At 36.1% G+C, this 20685-nt stretch overlaps 1 pseudogene; it reads right to left on the bottom strand.

The window, feature by feature from the left end:
• Nucleotides 1-15967: 15967 nt before the first annotated feature.
• LOC110137757 (ralBP1-associated Eps domain-containing protein 1 pseudogene) lies at nt 15968-19823 on the bottom strand (annotated as a pseudogene).
• Nucleotides 19824-20685: the final 862 nt, after the last annotated feature.

Here is a 20685-nt window from a genome sequence, read left to right as displayed (position 1 = left end):
ATGGGGTATCATATAGTTCCTAAAATTCCTATTGATAACATAATCAATCTCTTACCAATATCTCTGAATCACTTCTTAATTTTTTTCTTAAAATGTACCCTTCTTTTCCTTCCTTTTCTGAAACATCTCAGCATTATATTTTTTAGTTACTCCACATTTTAAAATGCAAAAAACCAAGAAAGAAAAGTTTATATAAAATTCTCATTATGTCTTTGCCTTGAGGAAAATTTCCTTAAAATGTCCTGACAACCTTCTTAAAATGAGAGAAGAGAGATAAATAAAGAAAATATCATGAATTAATATTCCAATAATTATCCTATCTCAAAGTTTTAATGAAGAATGATAATATCAACAACAGAATGAGGAAAAAAGAATATATGACAAGAGGCTGAGGAAAGAGAGTGCAATTTTCAAAAATTATTTATTTATTTGGGTCTCTGTTGGAGCACACAGACTCTCTCATTGTAGTCCACAGGCATAGTTAGTCTGCAGCATATGGGATCTTAATTCTCTGACCAGGGATCAAACCTGTGTCCCCTGCATTGGAAGGCAGATTCTTAACCACTAGACCACCAGGGAAGTCCTAAGAGCAGTGTTATAGAAAGAAGAGATAATCTTGTACCTAAACCTCAAAATGTTCTCTATATGCTCAACACACATAGTGAATGTATTTAAATGATTAGGATGGATAGATGGTTTTAAAAGATAAAAGTAGGTACCTGGATAGCTCAGAAACCAAATATATACACATAAATACACATTAGCACAACACACACATATGTGCATCCCATTAAATATTCTTTTAAATATTTGGATAAGAGAGGGAATTTTAAGTAATTGATTTATAATGATGTGTTCTGTTGGAGCTTGTAGATCTGGCTGTTCTAATAAAAATTAGAGAAAATTCATCTTAAGCTAAATTTCATATATTTGCATTTTCACTTAAACAATGTTCCACCCTAAAATTTGACTACCTTAAAAATACTGTAATAGGACAACAAAAAATCTTTTCTAACCAACAACATATAGAGAAATAGAATATTATTTCATTTGGCCTTATTAAAGTTGCCATATTACATTGACAAATTTTCTCTGACTTGATAAAGCATATAATCTAATTTTGTCAAAGCTTTATTATTATAATCACTATGATTAGATTTGTGAAAGTTAGTAATTCTTGAGCATAAAATTTAGAATGTAGGAAATAAGCTTGACCAGGTCAAGGGATTTACAACTCAGGAATTCTATTACTTTATAATGAGCAATTTGGTTTTATAGATAGAATATTAGATATGAAGAGAGTCAAGAGTCATACTTCTGTTATTTTAAACACTATAATCATTAAATCAGTTGATAATTAGATCATTGCTGACCTTATTCAAATTATAATAATTCTTTAGGGACTGAAATTTTGACACAAATGCATGTAAATAATAACAATTACCTGGGTTTTTCATAATATGAACACATCAGACAGTGTCAGAAGTCTACTCCCAAATCTTTCTCTTCCTTTTAACTCCTTCTGCTGGATGTGGGTTTATCAAAACTATCCTGATCACTTAGTGAATCTCTGTGTAGACTAAGCATCATTCCATTTCACCAAGCTTACAACTCCTGGGCCTCCCTGGGTTTGTTCCTCCCACTAAAGAAAGTTATCCCCTTTCCTCTTCATTCATCCACAATCTATTATTTTCTAGCACCCCTTGAAATGTCATTGTTAACAGGATATGCTTCCATCTCTAATATTTTTTGCATTGCATCCATACTGCGCAAGGAATGCTCTGCTACTCCAAATATTCCCTGGGCTCTCTTTGACCATATTCAGATTTCTACTTAAATGTTTTTGGTCTTTCCCTACTTACAGTTTCAATCCCCTCAACTCTCCTTCTGCCTTTACCCTTCTTTATTTTTCTTTATAGTACATTCACATGCACACATATCAAAACTGACAAAGGAAGATACTCATCACCAGCAAAGACAGAGACTAGGACAATAAATATTTAATGAATGCTTGAATGGATTTTAGAAAATTCCTAATTGCATAGCACAATGTTGTTATTTATCACTTTCTGTGTTTTAGTTACTAATTTTTTTGTGTTATGTGTTGCAGTTAAACAGACTTTAAATTTATTATTAAATCATTTACTGAGGTGTTATTTTCTGGGTTAGTTAAAATATTTTCCACATACCACCATTAATTCATCTGGCAATATTTTCCTTTAATGTATAATTAACAATAAATCTATTGGTTAAATCTATGAACATTTTTAAACTTATTAAAACTATGGAGGTCTTGTGAGCTCTAGACCAGTGAAAAATATATCCATTGCCTACACTTAAACAGAAGTGATTTGAATAAAACCTAAAATTGTGTTTGAATTAATCATATGCTTAAAATCATAAAAAAAAGGGTGAAGGAGTTCAGAGAAAGCTAATACTAACATGATACACAGTTATATAATTATATAATACATAATAGGTGATTTTAGGAAACTTTGAGTGGTCTAAAAATCAAGATTTATATGAAACAATATTGCAAGCTGTGGAACCACAATCAGATTATTATTTTTTCTTACAGGCATTTTATTTCCTATTACTATTTACTTGTTTTTTATCTTTCAATTTTTCTGGACAATACATTTCCTTTGTTTTACTATGTAACTTCTTGATTATATGTTTTCTACCAAAGCCATTTAAATAATTCTAAGACATAATTAAAATTCTTATTTTTCCATAAACAGTAAAATCAAACTCTAACAATTCCAAATAATAATTAAAGTTAAAACAACTCAGGATTAGTCTAGTCATACAGAAGTTGAAACAAATTAATTGAGAATCAAGAACAGTTTAATTTCTTAAAGATCTCCAAATTAGAAAATAAGCAAACAACTTGGTATAAGAAGAAAAAACAGGGTAAAATTCTCTACATAACCTTCAGCATTTCTATAGACATTTTGAAAATAAAGGATGCTCTGATATATGCTCTTGTAGCAAATATTCTTATTAACACTGGTATCTTTAAATTGCACTGATAGTTTTAATTTAAATTAAGCTCATTGTTATCAGTCCCTGCAGATGCGTGAAAAGTTTACTGTCTATAAGGCACCATAAAGTGAAACTGAATAATACCACAATAAAAATGAAGGCAGGTTAATTAAAATGAAACCCATGAAGATTTGTCTATGAGAGACATCCTATTTCATATTGTAAGTCAAACTCTCTTTCTCCCCTTCCCCATATTTCCAAATTTTAAAGCTTACAATTTGCAGCTACATTTTATAGTAAATTTGAGTAGAGTTCCCTTTCAAAACATACCAATGTCTGTGAGCTTTTAAAAAAAATCCCACTTATCTTTTTTTCTGTTTTAAGGCAGTGAATTTAAATCATTCCAAACAGTATATTATGAAGGCGAGCAATCATGCAGCCAAGCTGAAAAGAGGAATGAATTTGCCTGAGAAATAAAAGGAGGAGTGCAGCTAAAAATGAAATATTTCATGTTATTTAAATTGCAAACGTAGTTATTTTTTATCAATGTCTCCAATACCATTTTGGCAGCTTTGAATAATGATGAAAGTAGCATCTTTTTCTTGCCACTGTTATCAACAATTTAGACAGAGCAATTAATTTCTTCTAGGTACATGAGGATTTTTTTTTCTTCAAAATTCTGGCAGCTATTTTTTTTTTAGTGTTCAGGGTTTCTCTCCATCTACTTGGTGGTATATCTGATAAGTTCATAAAAATTATGGGGGAGTGGGTAGGAAGAAAGCAAGATTAGTACCAGAAGAATAATGACTTTCTTAAAGAATTAATAAACATGTCATTTTCTACCATTTCCTTCATTTTATATTGAAAGTTTGAGTTTGTATTCAGTATTTCAGCTTCCTGAAAAGAAGATTTATAAATATTGTAACTTTTGAAGTGCCTTCTAAAATAAACTGTTATTAAATATCTCCACATTGCTTGTAATCTAGATCCCCCTCTATTTAGTCCTCTTAACTATGACAGGTGGACCTCCTCGTGACTCAGAGGCTGAAGAATCTGCCTGCAACGCAGGAGACCCAGGTTCGATCCCTGGGTTAGGAAGATCCCCTGGAGAAGGGAATGGCAACCCACTCCAGTATTCTTGCCTGGAAAATCCCATGGACAGAGGAGCCTGGTGGGCTACAGTTCATGGGGTTGCAAAGAGTTGGACACAACTGAGTGAACAGGAGCCTCTGAGTCAGTTTTTCCCAAACGCAGCATGCTATAAATATGCCCTTCACTGTCATTTGAACTAGGTACTATAAACTTGGAATTGAGTTTGGTTCAAAGCTATTTCCATATTTCCACTAGGTAAATAAAGCTGAGTTTGTACCTCTTGCCCTCATGAGAAAGTGAGTTTTGTTATTTTACTGCCCATCTTATTAGGGCAAAATACTTCTCAGCAGAAGGCTCCTTTACTTAATTCCACCCATGGACCCTAAGGACAAGTCCTGACAGACTGATTAAATCCTAGAGACAGGATTAGCTGGGGAGCCAATCTTCTGTGTCTGGGGAGATATTTTCAAAGAAAGAAAAGAAACTCTCCCAACAGGAGATTCCACTGACACTAAGAATCTAGGCTAGCCTGTGACATTTCTCCTCACGTTTCTCCCATGGAGGGGCAGCTAGAGTTGGGATGTTCAGATAGAAGGAAGCTCACAGCAGGCAGTTTGGACTGGAAAGCATGGAGCAAATGCTTTCTCTCAGGTTCTGGCCCTGATCTTTGCCCAGACTCCAGGGAGTGTCACTTCTGAGATTTAGGGTGGAACATTTGAGCACAATTTAACAGATTTCACTGGTAATCAAATGTCATGCTGGGTTTTTTGTTTCCATTGTGCATGTCTTTAGGAGATCTTCTGGGGTATGCAACAACAATAATCCAGTATTTGCAGTGGCTCCAGAGAAAAGGCCTTAGACATCCCCCAGAAAAAATGGCATTTGACTTTTTTTTGGTAACAGCTTATTAAGAATATTCCTTTAGAGTGTATTTTCACAATATTTTTGATATATGCTCTTATCTATTCATGTAATTGCCCCAATACTTTCAGAGCAAGGCTTGATGCAAGCTACAGTAAGTTTTAAGCAAGTATTTGCCAGAATTTTCTAACATAAAAGCAGTATATTTACTAATTTCATGAGCTCTAGCCAAAACTGATCTTCTCTGAAAAAAAAAAGTCCATAGATCCCCACCCTGATTGGTCTCTTCATCATCCTCTGCTCTCCTACAACAATCTTTAAAAGTCAATTTATTTGGCAATTAATTGTATGTGTCTTGTGACAGTTCTTAAATTTATGTATTAACTGTTATTTAGAAATTGTCAAATAATGTCAAGCTACAGTATAACCACACTCATTTCACATGCTAGCAAAATAATACTCAAAATTCTCCACACTAGGCTTCAACAGTATGTGAACTGAGAAATTCCAGATGTACAAGCTGGATTGGGCGTCCCAGGTAGCACCATGGTAAAGAATCTGCCTGTCATTGTATGAGATGCAAGAGACTTGGGTTCAATCCCTGGGTCGGGAAGATCCCCTGAAGAAGGAAAATGGCAACCCACTTGAATATTCTTGCCGGGAAATTCCATGGACAGACGAGCATGGAGGGCTGCAGTCCATGGGGTCACAAAAGAGTGGGACACAACTGAGCCCAGCACAGCACAAGCTGGATTGAGAAAAGGCAGAAGAACCAGAGATCAAATTGCCAACATCTGTTGGATCATCGAAAATGTTAGAAAACTACAGAAAAAACATCTGCTTCTGCTTCACTGACTACCGTAAAGGCTTTGACTGTATATATCACAACAAACTATGGAAAATTCTTCAAGAGATGGGGATACCAGACCACCTTACCTACCTCCTGTGAAATCTGTATGCAGATCAAGAAGCAACAGTTAGAACCGGACATGGAACAACAGACTGGTTCCAAATTGGGAAAGGACTATGACAAAGCTTTATATTGTCACCCTGCTTATTTAACTTATATTCAGAATACATCATGTGAAATGCCAGGCTGGATGAGGCACAGCTGGAATCAAGATTTCTGGGAGAAACATCAATAACCTCAGATATGCAGATGATACCACCCTTATGGCAGAAAGCAAAGAGGAATTAAAGAGCCTCTTGATGAAGGTGAAAGAGGAGAGTGAAAAATATGGCTTAAAACTCAACATTCAAAAAACTAAGATCATGGCATCTGGTCCCATCACTTCATGGCAAATAGATGGGGAAAATGGAAACAGTGACAGACTTTATTTTCTTGGGCTCCAAAATCACTGCAGATGGTGACTGCAGCCATGAAATTTTAAAAGACGCTTGCTCCTTGGAAGAAAAGTTATGACCAACCTAGATAGCATATTAAAAAGCAGAGACATTACTTTGCCAACAAAGATCCATCTAGTCAAAGCTATGGTTTTTCCAGTAGTCATGTATGGATGTGAGAACTGGACAATAAAAAAGGCTGAGCATGGAAGAATTGATGCCTTTGAACTGTGGTGCTGGAGAAGACTCTTGAGAGTCCCTTGGACTGCAAGGAGATCAAACCAATCAATCCTAAAGAAAATCAACCCTGAATATTCATTGGAAGGATTGATGCTGAAGCTGAAGCTCCAATACTTTGGCCACCTGATACAAAGAACTGACTCATCTGAAAAGACCCGAATGCTGGGAAATATTGAAGGCAGGAGAAGAGGACAGCAGAGGATGGGATGGTCGGATAGTATCCAACACAATCTGACAGTGATGTTTGACTCAATGGACATCAGTTTGAGCAAACTCCAGGAGATGGTGAAGCTAAGCTGCAGTCCATGTGTTCACAAAGAGGTGGACACAACAGAATGACTGAATGACTGAACTATAACAACAGGAACTGTCATTTTCCTTGTGTTTTTAAAAATATATCTTAATACATTGTGAGATTTTAGAGGGCACATTTTTTTTTTATTAATTCTATGATAGTAATGATCATGGTTAAAGTGTGTTGAGCTCTGACTACATACCAGGTACTGTTCCATGTGCTGTATGTATATTAGCACATGGAATTCTCACCACAAATCCATGGGGTTAGTACCATTATTATAAATTTGTTGTGGATGTGAAAGCCAAGTGATAGCCAGTAAGTGGTTGGGTTGTATTTGATCCAACCTCTAATATTATGCCCCAAAGATTATTTTATATGTAAATATTTAATGTTTTTATTGAAGTATAGGAGCTTTACAATGTTGTTAATCTCTACTGCACAGTGAACTGCCATCTATATGCACACATGTGCCCCCTCTTTCTGGGACCTCCCCCTCCCCTTCTCACCCATCTACGTCATCATAGAGCCCCAAGCTGAGCCCCCCAGTGCTATATAGCAGGTTCCCACTAGCTACCTATGCACACCTGGTAGTGTATATATGTCAGTCCTAATCTCCCAATTCATTCCACCCTCCCCTTCCTCCCCCTGTGTCCACCTGTATGTCCTCTATGTCTGCATCTAAACAGTTTTATACACAGAATATGTTGAATTTAAACCCACTGAGAGGATGATGAGGCTATCAACCACCCCAAATATGATGCTATTTATGAGTCTGCAATCCAAAGATTTTTCACATCTCTACCTATATATGGAAGAGAAAAACATGCTTCTGTCAAAAACAACCATAAATGTGGAACAGAAGAGCTGCAATACCCATTTTCTAGGCTTTGGGGCTTTCTCATTTCCTCAGCTACAGTCACTGATAGGAGAGCAGGACTCTGGTCAGAGTCTTTTCAATTTAGTCTAGTCTAGCTGGATTCCCAGGAAATATTTTTATTGTGTTACCCTACCAGGGCAGGCTGTTAGTAAATGTATTTACAAAAGAAAGTTTTGTTCACAAAGGTCTCAGTAGCAAGAATTTAACAAGATTTGCTGAGTACACCATGAGTAATGGATTTAAGAAGGTCAACAAAACCGAAAATTTTATTGTGTACTATATGGTATTATATTTCATCAATTCTTTGGTCTCCATGTGGTAACCTTTCAAAAACTTTTAGAGCTATTACTTAAAACCATTTATTGAATTTTGATATAATCTCACAGAGTTATATATTATTTTTTTTCTTCATGATGAAATCCAAAATATTCTTTGATTAGCATTGTTTTCTAAAGCATAACTCAAATAATGACAAGGTAAAGAACTCTTGACATTTCAGTATAGTTTATTCTTCATTTTCCAGTTATTTATTAAAAAGCACTTTTAATTTTAATCATATATATTTGACTTGAGACATCTGTTTGGATGAGCCTGAAAAAATCTATTTTCAGGAAATTTTGGCATATATTGAAATCTTTTGCTTACCTTATTCCCTCTAACTGGTCATTAATTCATCCATTCATTCAACTGTCAAGCATTCATTAAAATAATATATTAAACACTAAACATTGTATCAGAATCTAAAGATATTTTGCTGAGCAAAACAGACATAGTATCTTGCCCTCAGCCCAGTTAGAAAGCTAGACATTAATAGGGAAATTACACCAATATATAAACTCTGTGATAACTTCTATGAATCAAAATATATTGGTAACTACGAGTCCTTATAGGAGACATGTACTATCTCGATAGAGGGGTGGGAGTAAGGTGTTGGAAGAGTCCTACCTAATGCATTGATGTTTGAAGTAGTTGCAGGTGAGAAGAGCAATGTTAGGCAGAGGAAATAGCATAAGCAAATGTCCTGAAGGGAGAGGGCATATAATGTGAAGAAATTGAAATATACCCAGCTTAGCAGAGGAATACAAAGAAAAGATAGAGGGACATTAGAAGAGGCAAGAGAGTAATCTGAAAAGGGCCAGATTACATACAATGTTAAAGATTAAGGATGCCAGTGTTTATTATAAAATAATGGAGTCACTAAACGTTTCCAGTTGAAAGATGCTAACAAATCAGAATTGCATTTTGAAAAGATCATAGCCACGACATTATAGAGATTGGATTGGGAGTGGACTAAGAGTGGATTGGAAAAAAACTGAATTAAAAATATTATGTGATAACCCAGGTGAGAGACAGTGGAGCCCTAGATTAGAGTCCTAGAGGCAATAATAACATGAAGACACAGTGGATTTCCTAGGACAAAGCAAGAATGATATTTCAAAGTCACTTTTGGTTTCCAGCTTAAAAAACCAGTCAGGTAAATGGAGCTACAATTTATGATAATGGACACAGTAAAAGAATAATAGAGATTCCCTGGAGATGCCTTTGAAACATGTAAATGAATGCAATAGAAGGTGTTTATAAGTCCTAGAGCACAGAAGAGAGATTGAGGTTAGAGGCAGAATTTGAGTCATCCATGTGTGAATAAAATTTAAAAAAAGAAGAGGAACTAAGGACCAAGATTAGGGGGATGCTAATTCTCCAAAGGGCTTCCCTCATAGCTCAGTTGGTAAAGAATCCACCTGCAATGCAGGAGACCCCAGTTCGATTCCTGGGTCAGGAAGATCTGCTGGAGAAGGGATAGGCTACCCACTCCAGTATTCTGGCCTGGAGAATTCCATGACTGTATAGTCCATGGGGTCACAAAGAGTCAGACATGACTGAGGTGGGTAAAGGAGGATGGTTATCCAATCTCATCCAAATATACCTCAAATACATCTCCTCACCACTCACTTTGGCTACTCTTGTTCAGAATCTTATTACGTCTACCAAAATAATGCCTATTCTCCTAATGTATATTCCTACATTACAAATGACACTTTGCATTCCATTTTTCACACAGTGAGTGTCATCATATTCACTTAAAATCCTTCCATATTCTCTAACTTCTAGAGAATACAGTCTCTAAGTTAAGCACACAAACCATTCCTTTAAAATAAGAGCCTTGCCTCTATCTTACCTTTTATCTTTTCACCAGGTCTGTTTAAATTTTGGGAGTTCAAAAGTGAATTAGCCAAGTATCTGCCCTCATGAAGCTCACAGATTAGCAGATCTAGATCTTTCCAGATCAGTGTAGGTTTACTGAATGAATGAAGGATTCTGCAGCTATCGCCCCCAAAGTATGGAGTTGAACACAGCACTGTTGTTTTTTCAAAATACATTCAGCCATTTCTCAGGCACTGTTGTCTGCCAATTGAGCATGAGTGGGAGTGGAAGTTTTTGAACCTAAAATTCACATACAGTCAGAAATTCACTTAATATATTTCATTTTCCTTTCCAGAATTTTGTACTATGGATAAAGTAATATTGGCAGAAGGATTTTTTTCAGCATCTCTCAAGTTCTGACCTCTCAGGCTCCTAAAGGTAACCTGGAGCCAACAGTGAAGTATCACAGTTATGAAAGTGGCCACATGAAGAGATATTCCTTCGTTTACCTCGCTGAAAATGACAACTGTCAATGAAGGCATTTGAGTGTGTTTTTACTTTTTGAATGAAACAAATCCTCAAGGGTCATTCCCTTATCAAAAATATTATTCAGGAATAATATTCATGTCTTTGTAGGTAAAGTGTTTCCAGGTGAAAATTTGGCTGCAAATACAAATACAGTTAACTTTAAAAAGATGCCTCTTCTAAGTTGATCAAAGTTAAATCACATGTAGATAAAAGTCACTGTTATGATCGTGTTCCCTAGCAACTTAGGGCTCCAGATTTCTTTTTCAGAATGCATTCCCAGCTGTTCAAGCTGGTTTATGATTGTTGTATCTGTTGATATTGTTAACATTCTGTTTTATATTTTATCTTTACTTTGTGCTACAAAAAAAATGATAACCTGAATTTTTGTGTGCTATTTAACTTCCTATTTTCAATTCAGGATTTTGAGGGCAGCTGGCAGTTTTAGTGAAAAACAGTACAGTCTAACTGACTTATTTCTTCTCATTTGTCCAATTGAAATGAAATCACCAGTCTAACAGTATGCACATTTTTAAAAAATGTATATTTTTATACACTTGCATAAAGAGTCATCTACATTTTCATAAAGAAAGTAGTTTATCACCTAAGAATAAGATTGTCCAAAAAAGACAATTACATTTTAAACATCTCCCCTACTATCCTCATTTCATCTCCTTCAACTATACAAAATTCTTCATTTCTAAACAAATGCCTTTCTTGTCTTATTCTTTTAGAAATTAGAAGTTACTTTTTATTAGTAGGTTCTACTGTTTCAACTTGTTATTTAAGTGCACATCCTGGACCATCTGCCCTCTTAGCGCAGTAGGCAGTGCGTCAGTCTCATAACTGCATATCCTGTTAATTATCAGGACTGGGTGACTTCACCCTGCCCCCAACCCTTGACTAATTTCTTAGACAAATTTTGCTGCCAGGACCTTTGATCCTTGTTTGATTGGTGACCTGAGAGACTAGCATCTAATCAAGCTTCGCTTCTGGCATGTAAACTGGAGGGCTGGAACAAGAATTCCAGTTTTTGTAAACTGATATTCAATCAAAAATATTATGTTCCTAACTGTAATATTAAAATTATGGTAACATTATCTATACAATTTGAAACATAAATAATATAATAGTGGCAAAGAAAATATTTTGAAGGTAAGACATAACTTTATTTATCTCATTATCTTCCCATAGTATATCTTAAAACAACTTCTTTCACAAAAATTTCCAAATTCCCTGTTAAAATCATAATGGGAAATCATTGCTTTAGTTGACTGTTATCACTATTGTTGGGCAAGTGTATTAGATACATGGGATATCTTACATGCACATGTAATGAAAATTCAGACATATCCCATTAATAAAACATTAATAAGATAGATACAAAATGCACTAATTTATTGTCATTTTAGATATTTATGAAGACAAATTAATTCCACGTAGCTAATAATATGTATGGTTTATCCCAGAGTTTTGCATGAACATGTAGTCATCAATATATTCTTTAGTTCAGTTCAGTTCAGTCGCTCAATTGTGTCTGACTCTTTGCAACCCCATAGACTGCAGCACACCAGACCTCCCTGTCCATCACCAACTCCCGGAGTTTACCCAAACTCATGTCTGTTGAGTCAGTGATGCCATCCAACCATCTCATCCTCTGTCGTCCCCTTCTTCTCCTGCCCTCAATCTTTCCCAGCATCAGGGTCTTTTCCAATGAGTCAGCTCTTCGCATCAGGTGACCAAAGTATTGGAGTTTCAGCTTCAACATCAGTCCTTTCAGTGAACACTCAGGACTGATCTCCTTTAGGATGGACTGGTTGGATCTCCTTGCAGTCCAAGGGACTCTCAAGAGTCTTCTCCAACACCACAGTTCAAAAGCATCAATTTTTCGGTGCTCAGCTTTCTTTATGGTCCAACTCTCACATCCATACATGACCACTGGAAAAACCACAGCCTTGACTAGACGGACCTTTGTTGGCAAAGTAATGTCTCTACTTTTTAACATGCTGTCTAGGTTGGTCATAAATTTTCTTCCAAGGAGTAAGTGTCTTTTAATTTCTTGGCTGTATTTTAAATATATATTTTCTTAAAATATTTTAACTAAATCTGTTTATACAGATGAAGCATAAAAATGCATTTGACTGCTGTTAACTTCCTAACATAGACGTGACTAATAATTTTAAAATCCAGATGGCAAAAATACCTTAACACTTAATTTCATAATATTGTTGCAATAAATTTAAATTTACATAGTACTAAATTATATTTATGGAAAGAGTACAATAATTAAATATAATTTAGAGCTTATTTCTTTTTTTTAGAACTTCTTTCTAATTGATATTAAAATTACTTGAATGAGTGCTTAAAATTATGTACTGATAGAACAGCATCCAGAGTTTAAGAAATATCATAATCATTTATCCAAATCAAAATTAATCAGAAATATAATTTACACATCTGATTTATGAACTAAAGAAGATTATTTCTAACATTTAGTTTTTTCTCAGAATATTTATATGAATTAGAATAATCACCAACCAACAGGTTAATTACAACACAGCATGAAGTATCATGTTGTTCTTAAGCAGAAGTGATGTTTAAAAAAAAATAATAATAATGTGAAGTCAGTATTCAAAGACAAACAAATATAGAGATATTCAAATTATAGGAAATGTGCAATGTCGATCTGAATTAGCAAGTTGAAGTGGGTGTCTTTTTCCAAATGTCCATTAATGCTAATAAGGAGAGAAGTAAAGAGTATTGGAGCTCCACTAATCAGGAGTTGTCAATGGTAGGTCAAAAGAAATAAGTGATGAAGGCAAATTTTATACAGTTAGTAATAAGTAGGAGATTATTATGTATGATTTTATCTTAATTGGTTTTGAGAATTAATTGGGTGGTAACAAAAGCTGGCATAAAGCTTTTCATTTGAATAGAACAATTAAAAACGCTAAAAGGCTTGGAGTTGATGATAACCACTCTACTGGATTAACTCTTAGCTATAAAATCAGAAGAGATTTATTATTTATCTCAAAATTGAGTTAATGTTAATGATTAATCTATATTACTTAGCTGGAAACATTTCTACTTTTCAAAGCTTGTTGTTTTGGTCAAGGTCAAGTCTGTATAAAATTGATATAATAGTAAGTGACTTCCATGACTACATTTTTTCTCCCATTTACATCAAAATTGGAAAATACATAATGAAAGTAACAGGACATAGTATTTATTACCCTATACCCCAAAAACTGGACTCTTTTTCTTTCTCATCTATAATAACTGCCATGCTACAAATAATAATGGGCTTAAATTAGAAATAACAATCACTTCTCTATTTACATTTTAATAAGTTTAAAATTATATATCTCAGTCTTTCTAAGTTTAATTTCTGAAAATTTCAAATCACCTTTAAATGTAGTAGTTAAATCAGAAATATAAGTTCTAACCTTGGCATTTGTTATAAATAAAATATTTTGAGATGATTCCTAATTTGTCAGTAAATGAGGGATAGAGTTCATTTTCAATCACACTAACATTGAGCCTGATCATGTGTCTCTAGAACCTTGTTAAAAAAATATTATGGCTGTAGAATAATATTAATTCAGAAATTATATATATATATATTTATAGTACTGATGCTATAATATATATATTTTAGATTTTTGCATAACTGGTTAATATTCAACAGGAACCATTAACTCTTCTCCTAACTTCTATCAACTAATTTCTTACCCGATATTACAAACTCACTTTTCCCACATTTTATCTTAATATTGTTTAAAAAGTGGCAACGTTTTTGTATGTCACCAGATTGTTAAGCATATTATTTAGAACAAATGCTAACTGCCTTGGGTACTTACATAAATGAAATGAAACAATTACTTTAGATTTTATTTTGATATACAATGTAGATTCTGTTTTTAATAAAGATATGAAATAAAAATCAAGATATTCTATAGTGCAAAACGTTTGCTTTAAATTGAGTGTAGATTTTTTCCCCTTTAAAATATATTTGAAAAAAAAGTCATAAGATTTATATGCCTCAATTATATTTGTAATGAATTAATTATTCAGTAAGTAAAATTTATTTTATACTCACATTAACAAATATTGGAATCCAATGGAAATTTAGAGTATATCTAAATAGACAGACATAATAAATAAAACAAGAGAATGAATGAACATAATAAAGCAACAGAAAATGTATTATCTCAACAAGAAATGTTGAATTTTGTCTTTTGAAGCCTGTTCCAAAGTGGTAAGCTTTTTGTATTCATCAGGAGTCTTTGTTTTCACATTTTCATGTCATTCAGCAGTCTTTGACAAGTTCTTTGTGGCTTAGGAAATTTAAAACTGCTTTGAAATTCTCTGAGCAACTCACAGATCCCATCAAAATATACTGCCATAGTATCAAGAAATGTTGAAGAATTATACCTTTAAAGCTGTGCCAAGAAACCGAAACAGCATCTTTCTCTCTTTCATTATCAAACAGAGTTCTACACCTCCTTCCTTTGGGCTAGGCAATCCCATAGATATTTCCCATACAACTGCGTACTGCCAAAGTTTTTAGACCAGAAAACACTTTTCTTACTCTGGGGAAGAAACATGGTGTAAGCAGAAAAAGTAGTATGCAAAAGCAAAACTGTCTCTGCCATTAACCAACAAATGATGAAACTCTCCAGCATTTGATCTTTATATCCAGAAGATAATGAGAGTGCATCGTGGCATCTCTGGCGTCTCATAGAGCTGAGTGCTCTATGAGCCTTCCTTTCTAGTCAGTAAAATGTCCAGTTCTCACATATGACCAGAATTTGACTATATTACACAAATCTCATACAACTGTTCTCTAAGCTAAACGGTCTGTTAAAAGGAACAAATTTTGGGGTGGCTGAGAAGTAAGAAAGGGAAGAACGGAGGGTTCATAGGAAGCTGCTTCTGGACATCTTGAATTGTCCAGGTCCCTCAAATTAAGCACTCCTATCTCTTATAGATCTGATCCTTTTCCAGTGTTCTCCTGTCAATGAATAACAAACTATATTCAGAAACTTTGAAAACCAAAATCTCTCCTTTGGTTCCCAAATTTAATCCATCACTAAATCCAGTCTGTTTTACCTGCTAAAATCATACAATTCTGTCCACTTCTTGCATCTCTCATCTATTATAACCTCTTTCTTAGAAGACTGTAATAGCTTAAAAAAATTATTTGGTTGAGCCATGTCTTAGTTGCAGCACATGGGATCTTTGATCTTCGATGCCACATGTGGAATCTTTCGCTGTGGCATGTTGGATATAGTTCCTAGACCAGGGATTTAACACGAGCCCTCTATAGTGGGAGCTTGAAGTCCTAGCCACTGTACCACCAGCGAAGTCCTTACATAGCTTGTTAAATTACCTATGTGCATGAATGCTCAGTCGCTTCAGTCATGTCTGACTCTTTGAGGCCCTATGGACTGTAGCCACACCAGGCTCCTCTGTCCATGGGATTCTCCAGGCAAGAATACTGGAGTGGGTAGCTCTTTTTTTTTTTTTTTTTTTAAGTCATCCTGACCCTTTTATTGTTGAAATTAAAAAATAAAAGATACTTAAATACAATGGTGAACATATAGGGCAAAACAGAATCATAAAATTTAATGTTGAATTAAGCAGTGAGCTGAATGTCTGGGTCTCCAAATTGGCTTTGAACCCAAAACCGCTTAAAAACAGGTATGTTCACAGTTAACGGCAACTGGCTTATAGGTGAGAGAATGGTCAAAGCTGTTCCAGTTGAACTTCCAGGGAAAATATCTCCCCTGGACCATACTTTAACTGTTGCTGCAATTCACTATTCAATCTGGCCAAAACTGTGTTGGTTTCCTTATTGCGTCTAATTGATGCCTGAATAGCTTTCTTATCTTTCCCAACAGAGCAAGGGATAGAAGGTTGTGATGCAAGAATAGCAGCTAGGACACCTGTTTTCTGCGCATGTTCACCAGCTTCTGGCCTTAGTTCATCTTCTGATTATTATCTCCTTCAGACAGGTTTAGGTGGTGGAGCAACAGGTGTTGTGGCTTTGCTCATATTGGCGGGAGCACTAGCGCTGTCTTTTCTTTAATTTTACTATTTTGGCAACTCAAAGAAAATTTGCGGGATCAGAAGCTTTTTCAAACAGCAAGACCTCTGGATGTTTCTCGGCTTCATCATCTTGTTCTTCATTTGCAGCAAATACTTCAAATTGGCTGAAATCTGCAAAGTTTGGTTGTTCTGGTATCTGCTGAGGTGAGGTACTAGTGTGAGTTATGAGGCCAATGGCATCCACTGGCCGATGCACAACAGGATGAGGAGCCTGTGAGGGCTGTGCTCTTGAGGGCACTGCAGGAGGTTGGGCAACAGCTCCAGCCTGTTGCTGTCTTGTGATGGAAAAGGTCTGATTCATACCTAAAGATGATGATCTAGAATGAGAAAGCTGAGGCCTTGGAGGTGGAGATGGTCTTGCAGTGTTTTCAGGAGAGGTTCCTGAATGAGACCTTGGATGAGTTACATTGTTTCCAATCTGTTCTGGATCTGAAGTAAAAGAGTCTGAAGTACTGTAACCATCTGCTACAGTATTTCCAGAAGCAAATTTCACTGATGAATTTATCTTATTTTCTTCTGAAAGGTCAGATGTTTTCACAAGCAATGGACTTAGTGGGATTAGTACAATCACTGCCAGTTCTTTTAAGTTCCATTTCCTGCATGTGGATTTTGCTTGGAGTCATACAAATGGGAACTGGACGAACAATAGCAGTATCAGGATCAGCTGGTGCAATGTTAGAATCAAATTGGGTCAGAGTTTGTGAGCTTGAAGAGCATTCACTAAATGTCTCCCATTGCTCACTGCTCTGATCAGCTGGGGCCAACTCTGATTTAGTGATGGCATTGACAGAGATTTTCTTGGAGGAGCTTCTGCAGGACAGCCTGAATAACCTACCTCACCTGACTGATCACAAACGTCTGCTGAATCTTCCAAATCAATCAGTTTGGGCATTAAGCTTTCAGGGAGTTTTTTCTGTAAGTCATAGCCATTCTTCCAAGCAACTATCAGATGACATGCAGCACAAAACTCAACCAGTGTCAAGGCTCCATCTTTATCAAAATCTAAGAGTCTCCAAATATGAGAAACTTCAAGAATAGGAAGTTTCAATTTTGCAAAAAAAACTCTTTAGCTGTAGATCCTGTAGCTAAACAGGAATAAATCTGTTTAGATCAGGCTGAATGGTTTTAAACTGATTTACATAATACTGTCTTTGGTCATCTGTTATTTTCCAAGGATCGTCATAACTACTGGATTGCCTACAAATTTCATTGGTAGTTGTAGCTGAGGCTACAGTTTGTACTGTTGTCTGGTCCGAGACAGAAGCAGGATGCATGGTTAAAAGAGTACTGGTTGGTGGAATATCTGCAAAACTGACCCAGTTTTCTTGAGGTGGAAGTGGAGAATGTCCTAACCACACTGTATCACCAGCAGAAGAACCTGATTGTGCTTTACCAAAGGGAGACCAGAATGGCCCAGGTTCTGCAAGAGGCCTCTCATTGTTTGATCCACTGGGATGATGGTTTTGCTTCCTCTATGTGTTTGGAGAAGTTGATGGAGACTGCTGTGATGAAACTACTGGGAACGCAGGTTCCTGCTGATCTACAGATGCATGAGGCTAGACAGTATCATGGTCTGTGGACCCCTTTTTCACTTGTCCCCTGCCAGCTGGTAGGGGGGGTTATACCAGCATAAGACCCTTGATTTTCAGAATCTGAAGAATATGAGGCTGCATGATGACATTCCTGTTCATCCTTTGAAGCCACAAATTTTGGCAAAGGAAAGTCATTTACTGTATTTATACTTTCTTCTCCAGGGGATCTTTCTGACCCAGGGATCAAACCCACATCTCCTGCAGCTCCTGCATTGCAGGTGGATTCTTTACCTCTGAGCCACCAGGGAAGCCCTATAAATTGTCTACTTAAATACAATCCACTTTTCCCCAGCCAAACTTGCCTCTATTCTATAGCTATCAAGTTCTTTTCAAAATGTGCCTTCTGGTCACATCACTCCACTCTTCAACTTTAAAGAAAATCTGTCTGTGACATCCCATTGCTCTTAAGGTAAAGCTAAATCTAACACAGTGCTATCCAGTAGAACTTTGTTCAATAATGGAAATGTTCCCTGAACTCTCCAATATGGTGTCTACTAGCTGCAAATGGGCAATTGAGACCTGAAATGTAGCAAGTTCAACTGAAGAACTCAATTCTTAATTCTCGTTAGTTTTAATGACTTTAAATCCAAATTTAAATAACATCAGCTAGTAGCATCCATGTGGAGCTCAAAAGATGGCCCCTGCATTGTCAAGTCCCTACCTATCTCTAACCTTTTCCTATTCCAAGCTCCCCACCTCTTGGTCTCTCTGACTCACTCCTTTAAGTTTCACACTTTTATTTTGCTTCTAGTTGACTCAAGAAAACTTTGCAAATATTATGCCTCTGTTGGGGGAACTGTTCCCATTTTGTTTTTCTAGTTAAAACCTACTCATCTTTCAGAAGACTTCCCAGGTGGCTCAGTGGTAAAGAATCCGCCTTCCAATGCCAGAAATGCAGGGGATGCAGTTTCAATCCTGGCTCAGAAAGATCCCCTGCAAAAGGAAATGGCAACCCACTCCAATATCCTTGACTGGGAAATCTCGTGGACAGAGGAGCCTGGAAAGCTATAGTCCATGGGGGTGCAAAGAGTCAGACATGACTTAGTGATTAAACAACATCTTTCAGAGGATTCAAGAATGAAAATTGTGTCCTTAGGGAAGCCTTCTCAGCACACGAAGAGGCCAATTTCAAATGTGCTAAACTCATCATCATCGTCCTTGTCATAGTTGCAGTCTGATATTTATCTTTGTTGTTGCTTCCCTAAAACTAGACTGTTAGATCAATGAAGGCATGAACCATGGTCGCCCAGTAATTACAATTAGCATAGAGTACATTCTCTATAAATATTAATTGCATCAAAGAGTGATTATTTTTTATTACTCTGTAGCTCCCAAAATTCAGTTTGATTTGGACTTTTCTGGTACTATCTTTGACCAATTTTTGTGTAAATATTAAGCATACAAAATAACAACTAAAGAAAGTTTACCCAATTGCCAACCTCTTTCCAGACCAACAAAGGAATGGAATGCGAGAGCTTCCTTGGTATATACTGATGCAGAAGTAATTGAACATCTGAGCTAAAAGCTCAAGCAGTGATTATTAGTATCCAATTTACCCATAACAGTCTAAATGACATTCAGGTTGACAAATTAGTGAAGAAAACTTTCATAACTTTCACCAATAATCTGAGCTGCACAAATCCCTCTGCTCTTTATACCTTAATTTAATCCTTTTTGAAGTCTTTTGTTTCTGTAACTGGCATTTTAATCCCTTATGTGCTTCTGGTTGTCCCCGCTTCTCACTTGTTATCAGCATATTCTTCTGCAGCTTAATGCTTTCAAACAGCCTTTGGGAGTTTTACCTGACTTTAGATTCTTAAGTTCTCTTTCAAGGATCTTTGAGTTTTAATCTTTTTCTTCATAGTGACAGGCTCAATCCTAATTCCATGAATACATCTTGAACTTTTGAGGGGGACAGGTTTATAGGGCAATCTGTGTATTCATCTAGTTTGCCTCCCACCTAGAAGATAAAGATGTCATCTCTCTGAATTCTTTAAAGGGCATGTAATAGAGACTAGTGCACTCTGCAACTAGGTGATAGTCCATACAAGATGGTTCCATAATCTACTCTTTATAATTCCATAAAGCAAGGGTCCTCAACCTCTGGGCCACAGACTGATATCTCCTGTCAGATCAGCAGCAGCATTAATGTGTGCAATAAATTTAATGCACTTGAGTCATCCTATGACCAACCTAGACAGCATATTAAAAAGCAGAGACATTACTTTGCCAACAAAGGTCCATCTAGTCAAAGCTATGGTTTTTCCAGTGGTCATGTATGGATGTGAGAGTTGGACTATAAAGAAAGCTGAGCACTGAAGAATTGATGCTTTTGAACTATGGTGTTGGAGAAGACTCTTGAGAGTCCCTTGGACTGCAAGGAGATCAAACCAGTCCATCCTAAAGGAAATCAGTCCTGAATATTCATTGGAAGGACTGATGCTGAAGCTGAAGCTCCAATATTTTGGCCACCTGATGCAAAGAACTGACTCACTGATGCTGGGAAAGATTGAAGGCAGGAGGAGAAAAGGACAACAGAGGATGAGATGGCTGGATGGCATCACTGACTCAATGAACATGAGTTTGAGCAAGCTCCAGGAGTTGGTGATGGACAGGGA

Source organism: Odocoileus virginianus, unplaced genomic scaffold (genome assembly GCF_023699985.2).
Source record: "Odocoileus virginianus isolate 20LAN1187 ecotype Illinois unplaced genomic scaffold, Ovbor_1.2 Unplaced_Contig_17, whole genome shotgun sequence".
NCBI classification, from domain to species: Eukaryota; Metazoa; Chordata; class Mammalia; order Artiodactyla; family Cervidae; genus Odocoileus; species Odocoileus virginianus.
Note: the sequence above shows the minus strand (reverse complement) of the source record. Positions and strands in the feature narration are given on the sequence as shown.